This window comes from Pinus tabuliformis, chromosome 3_2 (assembly GCF_031772625.1).
Source record: "Pinus tabuliformis cultivar Carrire ecotype Pingquan chromosome 3_2, CPIR1, whole genome shotgun sequence".
Classification (NCBI taxonomy): Eukaryota; Viridiplantae; Streptophyta; class Pinopsida; order Pinales; family Pinaceae; genus Pinus; species Pinus tabuliformis.
Window position 1 is genome coordinate 830,552,217 of NC_142302.1, and position 15,089 is coordinate 830,567,305.

The window sequence follows — 15,089 nt, forward strand, 5'->3', positions numbered from 1 at the left end:
GCTAGACTACAACGGATCTGTGACTGCTGCATGTATGGACGGTTCTCTGAGAGGCAGAAGCACATCCATCACTGCATTCGTCAAAGAAGCAAAGCCATTACTGTATTCATCAAATAATATGTTTAGACCAAAAATATCAAATAATATGTTTAGACCAAAAATGAGAATGGATCAATGGAGAAGTATGAACTTAAGCCAAGATTTTCTGAAAAAATCATATAGAAATTTTAGGGTCGATAAGTTTCGAATCTCTATCGAGGTTCATTATAGGACATGGTGGAGATTTATTATATGATGGTGATAAACCTTGATAAAGGTTCGAAACGTGTCACCCTAAAATTTTCCATGTGATTTCAAATTTTGACAAATCAGAAATCAAAAATATGAACTTATTTGTTCAGTAAAATTACATTACACATAAATCTTGTCGCATTAAGCAAGATATTTTAATTATCTACAGAGACAGGGACTAACTGCCTCGCAGCTATCCACCTTGTTCATTTTGGTTAAGATTACAAATCTGTGAAGGTTGTATTCGGCGAGCAGTGAACACTGTGGCCACTGGACCACGATTGTGATTATTAAATGTTGTTATATTTACTACTCACTTTCTTCACTGAAGCTTTCTCCCAAGTTTTCTTCACTAAAACCTTCTCCCAGTCGTTGGCGTAGCTGCTCGAATACTCCCACACTACATTGTAGTTTGGGACATCCAGACACATCAAGCTTCACCAACGATCTCAAATGCTCAACTTTGGGCAGCACCTGTAAATTGGAACATGGACGCAGCTGAAGAATTTGGAAGCCCTTTAGATCCCCAACTGAGTCTGGGAGCATTTGCAGATCATGGCACCCTTCCAGGTCAAGACTTTGGAAAACCGTCAACTTCCCAACCGAGTCTGGCAGCGTCCGTAGAGCGCGGCACTCGCCCAAGACAAGACTTCGAAGGCCCGCCAGATTCCCAACTGAGTCTGGGAGAATTTGCAGAGCACGACACCTACTAAACATGGCCATTGAATTTCAGCCCTTGACCATTACAGACAAACCATCCACATTTTTTCAAATATCAATGAAAACCATGGCACGGTAGAAAATCGAGAAATTCAAATTGCAGATCTATTTTATATATTAATATGAATATAAAAATCTTGGAGCCCTAAATCAAACCCAGATACATGAACCATACACTGAAAGTGGCAAATATATTAAAAACAGGCAAGGGCATCATATATATTCCCATGATTGAAAATTAAAAATTTCTCAAATAGAAGCACTGTAAAAGCCACCAAGCTAAACTTTACCTTCTGAGCATCTTTGAAAAGTTTCCTGATAAACAAAATCAAAAGTGTATCAATTTCAGATCTCTCACATGTTTCTGCAGTTTCTTCTCAGAACCCTCACCTAATCATAGAGTACAAATTCCAGCAGCTGTGTGGGAATCCAATTGCTCAAGACATGCATAGAATGAACAATGTCCAAAGTATTTTCAAAGAATAGCAGCGTCTGTGTTATAGTGATATACATGACGAAAGTTCCTATTCCTCCCTCATTCTCACGGCGAAAGTTCCTATTCCTCCTCCGATGTCCAACCCAATTCGAATTGTCTTCTTCTTCAGATTCAATACCTCGTCGACAGAGTAATCCATGGAGCCACCGCCATTTACCCACCTGGTTTTCTCCCGGCCTTGAAGATCGAAGCAATCTTTGCAGTCATCGAAGCCCTTCTGGTATTTCTCTGAATGAGGCAGGAGTAATTATTGCAAGAATATACAGTCCAGACGACACTGTAAAATCAGGGGGGCTTTTCGCATGCTCTCAGGGAGTTGCAACTTCTTCCTTAAGCTCAGCCGTGAGCCCACAGATGTCAAGTGAAAGGTGAAACGTTTTTTCAAGGTTTTTAATATTTTAAAACATTTTTTATTTATTAAATCACACAGCTAATCAGACGGTTGATTTTTGTTCAATCGTCTAACAAAAAATCTAACGGCTACGATTAGGATGGAAAGGCATTTGGGGGAGTTCACTTCAGAGGGAAACGCCTTACGGCGTAAATATGGATACAGGAAGTATACGAAGTTTTGCATACATACACAGAGCGCCCCTGTGACTCCGCAGCTTGATCGAATTCAACCACAACAGATAAAGCACGCAACTGATAACAAATTAAGAATACACTACACAGGAATCACAGAAGTAACACAGATTGCTCTGCAATATTTTCATTCATACACAAATTCCTCTCGCTCGACTGTCTTTTATTAAATCAAAACACAAATAAATACATTGTGGAGATTATTCCAGCTCCACGAGAGCAGGACCATAAGATCTAATTTAGCACAATCAAACTAACTCAGTATAAAATATGTTTTATATCCTGCTTTCTACAGTATAATGAAGACAGCGGTGACCTTCCTAAAGTAAAGCAAAAGAAAAATATTTACTGAAGCATCCTCTGAAAGTTAATGTTAATTACTTGAATCACCAAGTGAAAGACATCATGAGACCATTCCATAACGTAATGCCTTATCTCTATTAACATATGAGATACACACCTCGAACTAGATAATCCTTACTACAATGCCGCTCATAAGGCCAGTTCATGCACTCCTACAGAAGTGCTTTCTCCGATGAGAGGCCAGCACTCTCTCCAATACCAAAAAGAGAGTGCTAAAAGGATCAATTAAATGATGAAATGCACAGCCACATGAGACCTGCATACTCTACATACCCCACACCATAACAATATAAATGCAGCGATGGTAAATTCTGGAATAAAACAAGATATTTCCGCAAACTATTCCTGCTACTTTATCTGACCAGGCAAATAAGTGTAGAATCACGGATACATGGAAAGCACATTGCTTCTATGCAGATGTGATGTGTAAACAGTGATATACCACTTTCTGGATCTTATGCAAGAGATTTGCGATTCAAAAATGACTAGTTTTTTCTCACATATGAGATCCAAAATGCACACCTGATATCCCAATTGGCGTAGCAGAAACAGAATTGACTTAATGACAAGATGTTAAGAGGCCTGCACCTGATGTCCCAATTGACGTAGGAGAAACAGAACTGACTTAATGACAAGATGCTACGAGGCCTGCACTTTGCAATCTACAATACCAAAAATATATTTGCAGTTGAATGATGGAATGCATCAACAAATGAGGCCTGCGTGCTGTAGATAGACCATGCCATAAAGATACATAAGCAGCAAGATTAAATTGTAGAAGGAACCACAAGATATTTCTAGATATTCTCTGTGACTTTATCTGACCAGGCCAACAAGTGCAGTTAAGTGACAACCACATTGCTTCTATGTGGATGTGATGTCAAAAAGTTGTACAAACATTGTAGTCTATGTCAACTATCATTGATGCTAAAGAAAAGCATTTTTGAAGCTTGCAAGAAGATACTTATGCCATCCAAAGAACCCATAACTGATATAAAATCAGAACCAGAAGAATACTTGGTAAAATATGTACATTGTGCTGAATAGCTTTCCTAGATTGGTCATAATCTTCTATTCATTGATGCTAAAAGAAAAGCCGTTCTGAAGTTTGCCGTAAAAGGCACTAATGATACAACTGTTTTGAAATCAGAACCACCAGAATACCAAGTAAAAGATGCACATTCTTCATTGAGAACCTTTCCTACTTTAGTCATCATCTTCTACAAAATCTGAATCACTGATCTCAACTTCATCTTCATCACTGCTCTCACTCAAGGCATACTGCACAGGAGCTCGAGTCGCTCTCTGTGGCCTGCTTCACCCAACTGGCTTTGGAGCTTCGTTGACTTCTTCAGGACTATTGGACGAAGATCCAGCAGAGCCATTTGCACTAGGAGGACTTGTATCACTCTCCTGCATCAGCTTTGACATTACTGATCCACTTTTCTTGTTGAAAGGAGATGGTCTCATTTTTCTCACTTTTTTCTTAGGGGATTTCTTGTAAGGTGATGGTTGTACATCATCAACAACATCATCAACAGAAGTAGGCTTCAACATTTCATCAATCAACTTTTGTCCCTGGGTTGGCCTTTTGGGTCCTCTCTTTCTAGGTACAGGGGCAGTAGTTGTAGAATTAGACTTTTTAGGGTTTGTTTTCGAGGGCTTGGAGGCCTTAGCAACAGCACGCTTCTTTGACCCCTTCCTAGGAATGGCTTCCTCATAATCAGTGTCGTCATCTTCATCAATTCCAAAATCAGAATCACCATCACTGGCAATAGTGGCCTTCTTTGTTCTCCCATTGGCAGCCTTCCCTTTTGCACCAGCCTTCCTTGGTTGTTTCTCTCCCTCTTCATTTTCTTCTTCTTCTGGAATGGTTTCCATTGTACCATCTTCATCTGACATCTCAACGTAGACAGGGGCAGCCTTTTTTGCCCGTCTAGTGGTCTCTTTCTGGTTTGGTTTAAAATCTTTAGTTGGTGAATTTTGTTTGCTTCCCTGATCCTCAACAACTGCAAATTGAAAAAAATACAAGTACTCAGATTACAGAATGCAAATTTATATTAGAAGAGACTGAAGTGCCCAAATAACAAAAGTTTTATATTCATGCATTGTATTTTTTATAGGAGACTGTTTGGTTCTCCCACAATTTATGGACATCATTGTACTCAATAGTCCCTTTGACCTACTTTGTGGTCATTAGTTGGACATAGATATAATTATCTCATCTTATCTCATCTCTTGAGTAAATATCAATTGCTGCAGAAAAAATATGATGAGGAACCTGATTGATCTGTTGATAAGCCATTGTTATAAGATGCCAACCGATCCTGCAGGCTGGTATCTAATTCATCGTCCTCATCGCTTTCCACTTCCTGAAAAGATCCAATTCACATCATCCATGTTAAACAACAACATAAATTGGATCCTACGGAAATAAATAGAAAGCAACTTAAACAAACCATTTGTTTTTTCGCAGCCCCTTTCTTGCCGCCTCCACGCTTGGGTTTCGCAATTTCTGCAGATAGATGCCAGGCATACGTCAAAGCTTTTACAACCACAGGGATGACATTTATAACAGTGAATTTCAATCGCAGTTGATTAAAAACAGCATTACCATTCTGTGCATTAGTTGTAGTAAGAGAGGCAGTCGATGCCTGATTGTTGGTGGTTGATTGAGAATCAGTTTTTTCAGCAGTTACAGTTTTTTTGGTATTTTTTTCTCTGGTTTTTGCCTACTTGTCTGAAGATTCTGGCAGAATCATTTCCCATGTTGCTCAATTCATATTCATCATCCTTGGGCTCCTGTAGTTCTTGAGCCTACAAAAATTACAGACAAGTGAGAAACCAAATATACCAAAAGCCATAAGAGTGGATGAAGCAACTCGTTTATCAGACAGGATGAATCACACAAATCTCGATCTACCAAAGGTGTCAAAAGATGAGGAACATACATCCAACTCCTTTGTAAAGGCATCCAAGTCTTTCCACCATAGAGATTTGGGTGTTGCCTTTTTAAGCTCCTCAACGTCATCCTCAAGCTTGTCTCGTTCAGCACATAATTGCTGCACCTTTTCTAAAGTCAATGTTCCTATTGCCAAGGATAGAAGATACTCATAATCTCCAGCACGAACACCCTTTACTGTCTCAATGTTGTCTTCAGGAGACTCTTCAGCATCTTCTGTTGCCCCAGCAATAGCTGCCTCAACAGGTTTTCCCTTCTTGGGGAATGGGGTGAAGCCTTCGTTCTTCAATTCAAGCAGCAACTCTGCACGTTTCTTGTTGGTCACTATGATTTCTCCATTTACAACCCCCAGTATGAATCTAACTTTATTGTCCAATTTCAGCAAATCAAGCTGAAGGTTGTCCAATTGGACTTTCTGGATTCACAATTTCAATTCAATGTTAAAAGCGTTCATTCCAAAATTTTGTTGTTCATTATATGAAAAAAAAACACAATTTGTTGGGCTTTCAAAATTTCAATCCATGGCATCTTTTGACGAGGCATTGCCAAAACAAGTTCTTGGAGACAAAGTAAGACAAAGAGGGCAGGCACAGAAATGGCAGAAAACAAATGTGTTGGTAATGCTAAGCCAGAAAGAAGGCTCTGGCTAAAGAGGATAGCACAGAAAAACCCTACCTTTCTCTTTTCATAGAATTCCAGTCGGATATGATAGAAGTCCTCCAGAACTGCAAGTTTATGAGGTAATCCCATTTAGAACCGTTCTTCAACTCATGCATTTAAATACAAGATTGAAGCCTACCAGACAACCAAATAATGATGAATTTAAGGAATGTACCTTGCTCAGGGGTCTCATATTTATGAATGATTCCCTTTGAGTCAAAAAGATGCATGTTACTTGTATTGACTGTAGTAGTCAGTGTGAATTTCTTTAAAAGACCCTCTTGAAGTGCAATCTTCATATTCTCTTCAGAAAGTGACACCTCAAAATGGACCCTGGTATCAGTATTGTATTCCTTGTAGTCCTGGAAGACAAATATTTTCATTAAAAATCATTTCACGATATTTAAAAATTCTTACGTGTAACCTATTTGTATGAATGACAGCAACCCACCCTTATGAATGGATCTTTAATCTTATCATTCCCAGTCATCAACGCTTCCAAAAATTCCTTGTAATCCTGAGTCCACTTGCGAACGGGCAACTCTGTAATTCTCAGTGTGGTCTCATTAATTTCTTCTATGATGCCACTAATCGTGTAACTCACACAATTATCCTTTACAGCTGTTTGTTCAATTGTACCCTGAACACACCCCAGATTAAGAGTGAAAACAACGGTTGAATCAAATTTGTAAAATATTCTGCAAATCTCTATATTGAATAATGGACAGTACCTTAAAACCCTTGTACCAAGGTGTCATTGGCTGCAAGGGTTCATCATTAAGCATGCGCTTTATATTTGCGGCAATATCCCTTGGGTTGTAGTTAGGTACAAAGGAACTCCAACCAGTTCCAATTCCTTCACTTCCATTCACAAGGACCATCAGAATAATTGGCACATATCTAAGCCACATACAGAAAACCAATGAAAACCCATGCTTGCAATAAAACATATATATAACACAAATTCCTGGTGTACAAGACTCCCCAGGGTTATACGAAATTTCTGAATCCCACAATTCGCCATCCTTCTGTACCTGCCTATCAACTTATACACAATTCTGAATACAACAATTTATCACTCTTCTATACCGAACTACTTACCACGTTGGCTCAATTTTCTGGCCATCTTCATTCAAGTAATCCAAGAGTACATCATCGTCTTTTGGGAACAAAAGCGTGTTATTGGTGACAGGCATGTGAAAACATATCGAGCGCTTGCATGGTCTTTTCCACCGTCATAAACGACCCACATAGGCAGGAGGTTTCATTTAGATGTAAGAATAAATAGCAGTGGTAAAGATCATTAAGATTCAAAAGCAACTACCTCCCTGAATTTCTCACCTGGGCTCTGGTACCAAATTGTCCAAGCCGGGCAAGAAGGTTAATGTTGTTACTTCCAACAAAATCTTGTGCCATTCCAATAATTGTGCTAGCAAGACTCTGCTCACCGTGATGGTAAGCAGAATGCTCTGAGACATAACCCGAGAACTGAGCCACCTGTTTAAGGAAACAACATTATTATTGTAAATTCCAAGAGTCCGATAAGCACTGCCGATAAGGGAGTAAATAATTTCATGGTAAGATGAGACAACCTTTGCTTGCGTAACAAAATTTCTCTTGAAAGAACAAAACAATATTTTTCTTTGCCCTGGTTTCAAACCATCAACCATGGATGGGATGGATCTTTGCAAATCAGCCATGGAAAATAGGATCAGTTCCTTGTTTACAAAGTCGTTGTACTTGATAAGCTTGTCAGTCTGGTCCAAATATGTCCCCGGCTGCCATTAGATTCATTAATGTTAGAATTGTGAGCAAATTAGCAGTCTTCCATTCAACAACATTTACTCATTATGGAAACTAATTTCATTACCTCAAAAATGTCTTAGCCAGTTCTTTCTGGCCTCTATTTTCTTCTTGCTGAAGGCTAATTCAATTGCATCTCCATCGTCATCGTTAATCCACATGAAGTCTTTTTTATGTTTTTGCAAATTTTTAAAATATTCTTTCCCCTCTTTAGAAGTACTTGTACCGAGACCCTGCATAATTTCAGGAATGAATGGCAAAACAAAAAATAGCTGACCCTAGTAAAAATAGAGCTCGGACTACAAAATATACAAAGAAAACAAATTCCAGGGCTTTCGGCCCATTTACAGATAAATCAAAATCCACACTACATTTTCGGAACTATTCAAAGAAAAAACATGAGACCTTGAAGCTTTACCTTTCTGTGGTTATCGTTGAGCTCCTTCGTGACGGAGGCCTTGTCGTTTGACACCATTTTCAGCGCTGAATGTGGAAGAATATATTATTTACACAATAAACCGGAGTAACAGAGGAAGAAATATCGGTATGTGGAATGGCGATTGGCACTCCGCGCTCTTCATTACCCGGACCGCATCGCCTCAGTGACATTTTTTTGATCGACGGTTCTGCTGTTTGTAATCGTCTAACATCTCATCGTACGGCGTCAGAGGAGGACACATAGGCAAAATGGGGGATGGATCTCAGAGAGAAACGCCTTACGGCGTAAATATATATATATATATATATATATATATCATTTTAAGTGGTTAAATAAACACAATATTTACTAAACTAACTAATAAATCAACTTTTGACAAGTTTATACTCTCTCCCAATGAAACTAATCCTCTCACCCTCTCTCCCATTGACAACTTTTTGATAAAGGGTATCATTATTTGCTTCATTAGTCAGGAAGACATAGCGGGAAAGGATACAATTAATAGAACATGTTTTCGATATTGAGGGAGTTCTATTTGATTAAACAGTCTGTATTGTATGCTTTATGAGCATATTGAGATGGACTGTTGTTCCTTCTTCGGGGAGAGAGATTGCAGCTGGTGTTACACTATATTTTTATACAACTCTCTTAGCTCAAACCCCATGAAAATTTCGGTGTTTCTAAGTCTAGGATTCAAGCAATCAACTTTTCCACCGGTGATGATTTAATATGAAAATTTCGGTGTTTCTATGTTTAGGATTGAAGCATGAAACCTTTCCACCGGCGATGATTTTAACGAGTTAAATGAGGAAATCTTGTCACCCTTTTTTTCAATTAATTAATTTTCCAAAGAGGCATCACATTTCGTTGGAAAGCCTGAGTAGGCAACATCCGGTTACTCAAAGATTAATGATTTATTTCACTAATTCAAGAATATTTTTACATTCTATTCTTTGATTCTTTCGTATTTAGTTTACAGTAATCTTTTCGTTATCAACCGTATACATATAAATGGATGGAATGTTAGGACAGACTTACGTCTGAATGTATTAGATTCGAAGTTTACTAGAGAAGTTCATATAAAAGTAAACTGTAATATTCAACTATGCAGATGATGATCGTTGCAGATATATTCAACGCTACTTTAGATGATGATTGTTTACTTTTCTTCTATTATATTCTATGTTGTTACGTTGATTTATAAATATATTTTGTTAATTAATTGGATGGTTTATTTAACCAATTTGAGGAATATTTTTACATTCCGCTTATTTAATTTCCACTAATCTTTTCCTTATCAACGGTATAAATATAAATGGATGGAATGTTACTGTCTGGAATACTAGGAAAGGCTGATTGGATTATATCGCTGTCGCTGATAGAGTGAGTGCCATTTTTGGACAACATATGGTAGTCAAATTAATAAGATCACGCGTCCACGTTTGCTCTCTAGGTAACGATAATTCACATCCCCATCAAAATGATATAAAACGTCACGTCCCACCTCCAGACAAATATTATTAGTAATCTTTATATCACTCATTCAGGAATCTAAAAATGTTTCGAGTGATTTCCCAAGTGTACTCGTTATAAATAGAAATAAAGTGATGTTTAAAAATAATATATATGCTGGAATGTGAGAGCATGCAAGATGGACTATATTATGCACACAGTTAAAAATAAGAAAACGATGGATATGGACCTTAGTAGCACAAGAGATGGAATATTAATGCAATGCAATCTTCTTAAAATATCCATGCTAGCACATCCATAGGCGTTGACAGATCATGCGTATCTACATCATATCCGCGAGTATCCCCGAGTAGAGGTAATCACCACAGAAACCAGTCACGTTAGGGTTACACAGAACCGGGTAAAACCCCCAAAAACCGAACCAGTCGCGTTAGTGTTACACAGACCTAGAGAGAAACAAATAACGAAAATCAATTGTAAGCTAAGAGTTGGAACCTGCGAAATACAAGAATCCATTTGCAGCGGAAATCAGAACACCGCTTACTTAGGCGCACACCGTAAGAAGAAAGCGATGAAGAACTTGCATTGGGCGGCCTAAGCTGGCCTCGAAGACAAACAAAAGGAACAGTTATAAGTCCTGGAAAATCTAGTATCACGGGAGATTCGGGAAGAAAAAAAATCGTAAACCATAAGGCGGAAAAACCATTTAGGGCGAGAAACGCACAGAAAAATTTTGGAAGCAAAAATTGGAAATCGGGTCCCGACATAACTCTGTAAAAAAAAGGTTCGTTACCTTGCGTGATAACCTCCATATCTCCAAATTTGGTGGATATAAGCAGGAACATTTCTTCCAATGGGCTCTGTAAGCTAGGAGTTTTAGAGTAGCGCGTAGCCGTACCTTTTACATTATTTGCTAGAGAATATCATGAATTCCAAGAAGGTCTTCCGTGTCAAACCTCTCACAGGGATAAACGGTCATTAAATTTTATCAAAATTAATGTAAATATGAAAAAGCCATTACGAAGAAAAACGTATACGAAAAAACAATGAACAAATAAAATACCTTCATTATGTGAGTTCAAATCTGCTGAAATCATTAACTACATTGTTATATAGTAAACTTATTACTAATATGATTATCAATTTACTCTCTAATTCTGAAATAAATCTATTCACACTACAAATTTTCAGCATGACCATCCTAATAATTTGCTACCCTAATTTTGCACAGAAAACACAAATTTGCTGACTTATCTGTCAACAATTACATGACATGATTAAGCATTATCCCAAACACTCCCCATTAATTCTTAATGAGGTTTTACTATCTTATCTCGTAGTGCCAAAAACTGAGCTTGCTTTTGCAAATGCTTTCTTGAAGATATCCTAAGTATTTATGTGCTTCAATTCAATATCCTTCTTCTGCACCAAATCCCGAATGAAGTGATATTTCATGTCAAAATTCTTTGTCGTGCTATGATTAACTGAATTCTTTGCTAACTTGATGACACTTACATTATTACAATAAATCATTGTACGTTTAATTTTCTTTTCTCCAATTTCTTCCTAAAAATTTTTGAGCCAAAGAGCTTGTGTACGTGTTGAGGTAATTGCACCATACTCCACTTCTCTGGATGAGAGGGAAACAATGCTTTGTTTTTTTATCTCCATGTAATGAAACCAGAACCAAAAGAGAAACAATTTCAAGATGTGGACTTATGATCATCAATACTACCTCCCCAATCTTAATCACTAAATCCAAAAAGATTTAACTTTTCAGAACAGTAATAATGAGTACCAAAATTTAGAGTGTCTTTCACATACCTTAAAATCCTCTTAGCTGCCTTCATATGTATTTCATATATATTTGTCATATACCTTGAAACAAGTGAAACTGAATATGTAATATCAGACCTTGTGTGGGTTAGAAATATCAAGCTCCCCACAATACTTCTCTAAGTTTTGTCATCAAATAAATCAGTACCATCATCTCTACATCACACATCTCCATCAACTCTTGGACTAGGGGATGGATTACAATCAAGCATATCAAATTTATTTAGCATATGCTATGCATACTTTGTCTGACAAATTAAAATATCATCCTTACTTTGATAAACCTCCATTCCTAGAAAATATTTCATGATGCCTAGAAATTTCATCTCAAATTCATTCATCATAGCAACTTTGAATTTATCATTCATCTTAGAACTATTACACATATACAATAGATCATCAACATACAAACTTATGATTAGAATATCAATACCTTCTTGTTTGTAGTAAAGGGTAGGATCACTCTTACTTCTTTGGAAGCCATTTTCCTGTAAGTATCCATCAATCCTAGCATACCACGTTCTTGGTATTTGCTTGAGACCATATAAAGCCTTCTTCAACTTGTAGACATTATTATCCTTTCCTTGGACTTCAAAACCTTGTGGTTGTTTCACATATACTTTCTCTTCTAAGTAACCATTCAAGAAGGCACTTTTCACGTCCATATGATGTATGCTCCACTTTTTCAGAGCTGATAACGAAATTAACATTCTAATGGTCTCATGTCTTGCTAGTGGCGCAAATGTCTCTTCATAATCAATTCCATACTTCTATGAATCCTTTAGCAACTAATCTTGCTTTGTGTTTTTCAACACTCGCATCACTGTTAAATTTAGTCTTATAGACCCATTTGGTGCCAATATTTTTCTTGTCATGTGGAAGCTCTGTCAACTTCCAAATGTCATTCATTTGAATGAAATCCATCTCTTCTTGCATGACTTGCATCCAAACCTCATTAGTACATGCATCTTCAAAACGTGATGGTTCAAAATCAGCCTTGGGTAATAAAGCGAAATTGACTATCTCACCTATTGGGCTTTCTTCATGTGCTTGATTTGCACTCCTCTGATAAATATCACGCAATCTTCTTACCTTCCTTGTAGAACTTGGATAAGAAGCTGGACTTGAACTTGATATTGAAGAAATTGATGAAGGGCTGCTTGGTGGAGTTAATCCACTAGTTGCAGAAACATTAGTTGGCTGCACATGATCAATATCAACAATTATATCATCATTAAAAACATGTTTTGTCTTCTCAACATGGCCCTTTTGATCACTATAAACTCCCCTTTCATAAAAAAAATCTCTTTAGACAATAAGCTTGTTAGTTAGAGGATTATATAATTTATAAGCCTTTCTTGTCTCACTATACCCAATAAAAATACATAACTCACTCTTTTCATCTAAATTTTTTCTATTATGATCAGGTACATACGCATAAGCCAAGCAACCAAAAACTTTGAAATGATTAACATTAGGCCTTTTTCGATACCAAGCTTCATTAAGAGACATCTTTTCGAGTGCACTAATGGGGCTACGGTTGAATATGTACACTATTGTAGCAACTACATCTACCCAATAAGAATTGCTTAATCCCCTAGTTTGTAACATGCATCTTGCCATTTCAGCCACAGTACAATTTTTCCTTTCAGTTATGCCATTTTGTTGGGGTGTGTATAGGGTAGTATGCTGCCTCCTGACGCCATTCATATCACAATAACTCTGGAAATCTTTTGAGCAGAATTCTCCTCCACGGTCCGTCTACAAACATTTGATCTTGCACCCTTTCTCATTTTCTACGAGGGATTTGAAATTCTTGAATGTATCCAGGGCCTCGGTTTTGGCCTTCAAAAAATATACCAAACAAGTTTGTGAGTAATCATTAATAAAGGTGATGAAATATGATGACTTACCCAAACTTTTAGTCTGCATAGCACCACATATGTATGAATGAACAAGTTGATGTGGGTGATCAGCCATCCACATAGTGCCCTTTGGAAACCTTTCTCTTGCTTTCCTTTAGCATATCCTTCACAAACCTCCTTATGCTCTTCTATATTGGGAAAAACATAGAATAATGCATGTGAGGTTAGAAACTTCAAAATGTGAAAATTTAAATGCCCATACCTAAGATGCCATAACCAACTTGAATCCTCAAAAGCCATATTTGCAATATTGTTGTTATGTTCATCAAACCTCAAGGGAAACATCCTATTTATTGTCACAGGCACAACAGTGATCACACTATTTCCCTTATTCTTATCATAGATAGTACATGTGTTATTTTCAAAGACTACTTTATAATTTTTCTCACATAGATACCTAACACTCAAAAAATTATGCTTCAATTGTGGAGTATAATAAATGTCATGAATAATCTTTATACCTTCTTTTGTTTGGACCTCCGTAGCTCCTTTGGAAGCAACCACCAATGGTTTATCATCACCAAGCCAAATTTTTGATTTGAAACTTCCATCTTTTGTTGAAAGCAACTTCTCATTCCGTGTCATATGGTTAGAGCATCCAGAATCTAAGTACCAAACATATTTACTACTATTTTCACCTTTCAAATAAGATAAAAATAAGTGATCTCGAGGATACTCACTACTTTCTTGAGCATAGTTAACATTTTTACCTTTTTTCAATCTGCATTCTCTTTCAAAGTGGTCATACCTATTACAATAGTAACACTAAACATTTCTCTTATCAAATCTACCTCTACCTCTTCCTCTTGAGCCACTTCTTCCTTTACCTCTTGAAGAATTTTGGCTTTGTCATTTACCTTGACATTGCTTTCTTTTGGCACTACTGTTGCTTGCATTTTCATTATTCGTAATTTGTAATTTAGAGGAAGAAGCTTTCTTTACAGCTTAAAAAGTGTCCTTCAATCTTTCTTCATGAGACATCAAGGATCCAACCAATTGATCAAACTATAGTTTTGTCAAATCCTTACTTTCTTCCATGATTATGGCAACATGATTGCATCTATGTGTTAAAGATGTCAATACCTTTTTAATTAAAACTTCATTACTTACGGTTTCTCAAAGTGTAGCCATTTTATTAACCACATCTTTGACCCTCACACAATAGTCATTAACACTTTCAACTTCTTACATCTTCAAATTCTCGGACTCTTGCTTCAATGTCTGAAGCTTGACCACCTTAACTTGATCACTACCTTGAAGCTTGACCACCTTAACTTGATCACTACCTTGGTAAGCTTCTTGTAGAGTCTCTTAGGCATCTTTGGCAGTTTTTTCTCCTACTGTTCTTGGAAATAAGATCTTATCAAGAGATATCTGAATGCGAAACAAAGCTTGAGCATTCTTATTCCTTACTTCCTTTCTTGTTGTTCTTTCATTGGCTATAATGGAATTCCAATCACCGAGCTCTTCATAACATGATTCAACAATCTCCCACAAATCTTTTCCAATAAAAAAGGCCAGCATCTTAATGCACCA

General features: G+C 37.1%; 1 pseudogene across 1 annotated transcript; it reads right to left on the reverse strand.

The window, feature by feature from the left end:
- Positions 1 to 3,108: 3,108 nt before the first annotated feature.
- Positions 3,109 to 7,435, reverse strand: LOC149183239 (DNA topoisomerase 2-like; annotated as a pseudogene). Its single transcript, XR_016257175.1, has 10 exons — positions 7,179 to 7,435; positions 6,809 to 6,933; positions 6,529 to 6,717; positions 6,253 to 6,439; positions 6,093 to 6,142; positions 5,407 to 5,832; positions 5,070 to 5,272; positions 4,915 to 4,970; positions 4,737 to 4,827; positions 3,109 to 4,464 (listed from the first exon to the last, which is right to left on the reverse strand). The product of XR_016257175.1 is annotated as a DNA topoisomerase 2-like (transcript).
- Between the last annotated feature and the right edge of the window lie 7,654 nt (positions 7,436 to 15,089).